This window comes from Mesoplodon mirus, assembly GCF_964341445.2.
Source record: "Mesoplodon mirus genome assembly, chromosome: 3".
NCBI classification, from domain to species: Eukaryota; Metazoa; Chordata; class Mammalia; order Artiodactyla; family Ziphiidae; genus Mesoplodon; species Mesoplodon mirus.
This window is the reverse complement of record NC_138978.1, coordinates 150,808,305-150,813,166: the sequence shown is the minus strand read 5'-3', so window position 1 is coordinate 150,813,166 and position 4,862 is coordinate 150,808,305.

The following is a 4,862-nucleotide window of genomic DNA, read 5'->3' as shown; positions in this document are numbered from 1 at the left end:
TCCTGGTGGCAGCATGGGAAGAGATGTCTCCGTCCCTGCCTAAACGAAGTCCAACTTTCCCTGACGCACCTTATGGGATCAAAGAGGGGTGTTCCCGTTTCGCCGTTTGCCACTTCCTCCCTGGGGTATCTCCACCTCTCTAACGCAATCTCAGTACAGGTTCTTTTGGGGATGTTTTTGTGCAGGGGGTGTGACCTCCCCCATAAAGGAACCGCCTCCCCCATAAAGGAACCGCCACCCCCAGGTTTTCCCCTCTTGTCAGTGGAACCTGTGACCAGTGGTTGCTTCCTGTCATTTTCCTCCCGGAAAGTGGCTAAGGGGTGCATTCGAGCATGACTCTAGACCCCTGGATGGGTTTTGGAGTAGAGGAGTGCCTGGGGAGAGAACACAGTGCTGGGTATGAAGCTTTTGGCCGTGCCTTCCTCTTTCCGAAGTACACACACACCCCAGCACACACAGCAACAGAAGCAGGTAATTCCCTTGGGCAAGGATGGCAAACGTGTACAACCTAACTCCTCACCTCCCACTCTAGTACTCAGGATTATTACAGTTTAGCTGCTGCGAATTTGCATCAAGGCCTGAAGTCTCACAGCACCCAGTAGAGGAAAGTCAGTGTCAAAACTGGGGTTCTAATTTTGGCCACAAACACTGAGTCTCTCCGCCTGGAGACAGAAGTAACTGCTAGACTAGGAAACATTGGGTTTCTTCCAAAGGATCAGTTTTTCAATAGGTGGTGTAGGGATGGGTGGGGAATTAAGGTTGATGTATCTGGAGACTTTTCAATCAGGGGCTGGAAACAATTCCTGCTCCATTCAACAGTCTTCCCTGCTCCCTTTTCATCTTGCCGCAGCTAAGCCACCTGTATGTAAAATCTTGATCTGCCTTCTGTTCCCTTCCCACCTTCTTTTTTTTTATCTCCCTGAAACAGTTCCCCCTTTCCTGTGAGTTTTTTTTTCAATTGAAGTATACCAGACCTATGGGAAAGTGCACAAATCCTAACTGTGCAGATCAACAAATTACGACACAGTGAACATACCTGTATAATGGCCACCCAGATCAGGAATTCGACCATTACTGGTACCCCCAAAGCCCTCCGCATGTCTCCTCCCAGTCACTGTGCCACCTTCCTTCCTAAATTAACCTCTATCTAATCCCATGTTAGTTTTATCCGCTTTTGAACTTTATATAAATGAAACCATTCAGTTGGTACTATTGTTTTAATTAATTAATTAATTAATTTTTGGTTACGTTGCGTCTTCGTTGCTGCACACGGGCTTTCTCTAGTTGCGGTGAGTGGGGGCTGCTCTTCATTGCGGTGCATGGGCTTCTCATTGCGGTGGCTTCTCTTGTTGCGGAGCACGGGCTCTAGGTGCACGAGCTTCAGTAGTTGTGGCATGCAGGCTCAGTAGTTGTGGCATGGGCTCAGTAGTTGTGGCTCACAGGCTCTAGAGCACAGGCTCAGTAGTTGTGGCCCACAGGCCTTGGTTGCTCCGCGGCATGTGGGATCTTCTCGGCCCACGGCTCGAACCTGTGTCTTCTGCATTGGCAGGCAGATTCTTAACCACTGTGCCACCAGGGAAGTCCCTCAGTTGGTACTATTTTGTGTCTGGCTTCTCTCACTCAGTATGATGTTTGTGAAATTCATGCATATTGTTGTGGTAGCAGTAGCTCATTTATTTTCATTGCTGTATGGTGTGCCATTGCAGATGTTGATGAAAAAATTAATCAATAGTCAATCTAAGAAAGAAATAGAAAATTTTATTCGAGACAATCGGAGGATTATAACTCAGGAGACAGTTTTTCAGAAACCTCTGAGGACTGTTCTGCCCATTAAAGGTCAAAGCACAGTTATATACATTTTTGAGACAAAGGTTTATACACCAAATGACATATTGACAGTTTATGCAATCCAGATCTGCAGTGTAAAGTAAGTAGTGGGTCATCATGACCCCTTACAGGATTGAGAAGGAATATTATCTCCTAAGGAGGTCTGGTTAATACAGATGCACAATACACACTAAAGGGGAAGGAGGAGGCCCAAATGGGAGAGAAAACTTTTTTGTTTAAATTTTTCCTGTCTTGTAATAAAATATGAATTTTATTTTATCACCATTAAATGCATATACCACAATTTATTTTTCTACTATTCTGGTGGACATTTGGGTTGTTCTCAGTTTGGGATTGTTATCGATAATGCTGCTATAACAGTTTTGTTTCTGTTCTTTGGTACACTTATGTTTCTATTTCTGTTGGATATATACCTAGGAACAGACTTACTGGGTCATAGGATATGTTTATATGTTTAGTGTCAATAAATGCTACTAAATAATTTTCCAAAGTGCTCATGTTAGTTTACACTCCTGCTGGCAGTGTCTTAGAATTCCAGTTGCTCCACATCATCATCAACACTTTGTACTGTCAATCTATAAAGATTTAAAAATGTTAGCCATTCTGGTGGGTGTGCAGTGGTATCTCATTGTGGTTCAGATTTGCATTTCCTTGGTAACCAGTGAGATTAAGCATCTTTTCATATATTTATTTACTATTTGGATATCTGTTAAGTACTTTGTCTATTTCTTTGTCCACTTTCTATTAGGCTTTCTGTCTTATTGCTTTATAGGATTTTTTAAAAAAATTATTTATTTTATTTATTTATTTTTGGCTGTGTTGGGTCTTCATTGCTGTGTGCAGGCTTTCTCTAGTTGCGGTGAGTGGGGGCTACTCTTCATTGTGGTGCGTGGGCTTCTCATTGCGGTGGCTTCTCTTGTTGTGGAGCATGGGCTCTAGGCACATGGGCTTCAGTAGTTGTGGCTCAGGGGCTCTAGGGCACAGGCTCAGTAGCTGTGGCACACGGGCTTAGTTGCTTCGCGGCATGTGGGATCTTCTCGGACCAGGGCTTGAACCCATGTCCCCTGCATTGGCAGGCGGATTCTTAACCACTGCACCACCAGGGAAGCTCTATAGGATTTCTTTATACATTTCAGATATGAGTTCTTTGTTGGTTACGGGTACTGCAAATATTTCTATGAGTATATAAATACAGAAGGCCCCAGTTTTGGGGTCTTCCGAAGCCTCAGGGCCACTGGGACAGACTATATTTTGATCACTAGTGTACTCCCAGCTCCTAGCACTTAGTAGGTACTAAATAAATATGTGGAATGAAGGATGGATGAGATGGATGAGACTCATTCAGGTAGTCTGTCCTGTGCTGCGCTGATTTCTAGGGCCAAACACTGAAAGGGGATGGAGGGAGCAGATTTCCTTCCAGCCCAGCCAGCGGTGACCTTGGGAAGGGGAAGACACCCAGCCCTTGCCTACTGAAAAAAGCAGAAATAGCTACAGTCTGTGAAGAGAGAAGCAGGGATGTAGGGAGCAGAGGTCACAGTTGAAAAGACAGGAATTACAAGCAGGTAGCAAGCCAGCCAGATACTTCAGAAGGAGAGACTCGGAGGGGGAGGGGGAGGTGGTGTCAAGGAGACAGTAAGGGTCTCTGAACATCACAGTGGACCTTTGTATGACAAGAGCCTTCAAGGTCACGCAGGCGCTACTCCTGCTTACTCTTTTTTTTCTTTTGGCCGAGCTGCTAGGCATGCGGGATCTTAGTTCCCCCATCAGGGCTTGAACTGGGGCCCTGGCAGTGAAAGCACTGAGACCTAACTACTGGACTGCCAGGGAATTCTCTCCTGCTTACTCTTTTTTAAAAAATATCTTTATTGGGGTATAATTGCTTTCCTCCTGCTTACTCTTTTTTTTTTTTTTTTTTTGCGGTACGCGGGCCTCTCACTGTTGTGGCCTCTCCTGTTGTGGAGAACAGGCTCCAGACGTGCAGCCTCAGTGGCCATGGCTCATGGGCCCAGCCGCTCCGCGGCATGTGGGATCCTCCTGGACCGGGGCACGAACCCGTGTCCCCTGAATCGGCAGGCGGACTCTCAACCACTGCGCCACCAGGGAATCCCCTCCTCCTGCTTACTCTTAAAGCTTGTTAGTTGAGAGAGCTCTTTTACACTTTTCCTTTCCAAAGGAGATGCCTTGAGACTGGTTGTGGGGTCTCATTCCTACCTCCCCAATAAGGAACTTTCTTCTTCAGATCTGGCTTTAACTTCGTTATGGCTGTAATATCCATCCTGAAGATGAAAGACCACTGAGTCCCTGCCAGCCCCTTCATCTCCAGGAAGTCTTTCCCCAGGCCTGTTGTGTTCTCTCGCAGTGTTCTGTCACTGTCTTTCTCTCCACTGTCCTCTCCTTCCCCTCCTTCAGCTATAGCTGATACCAGGTCAGGTCAGAAGTCTGACCAACTCCCATGACTACAGAAGAGAAATTGCTCCCTTGCAACACTGCAAAAAACTCACAGCATCCCCTCCCTCCAGAAGACAATGAGGCTAGAAGCTGCTCCAGAATTTTCTATACAGGATAAGCTTGGGGGCTTAGCAGTTTAGCCGGAGAGGGGTTGATGAAGTGTCATGAAATGGCACTTGTATAGCAGGCACAGCGTTTCACTTAGAGTATGAGATTGTTGGTGGGGGTGGAGGAGGATTCGGGGGAAGGAGGAGGTGTTGATCACTGGCCAGGGGCCAGTGGAGGAGCCTGTGAGGGAAGTACCTCCGTGGGCGGCCCTCTTCAGTCTTGCCTGGCACTTTTCTAATATATGGTTCATTTAGCTTCTATCCTGAGGTCCTCCAGGTCCCTTGGCCTTCTTTCAGGAACAGCTGCTATCTACCAGTGGCTTCTCCATGAACCACCTGGATGCTTATCCTGAAACATTATAAAATTCCAGAGCCCTGTAAATCCTGGATCCCCTAACTAGCATGGTATAGTCACAAGACTAGCCTGACATGGCTGGAAAGTTTTCTGTCTTTTGTTTC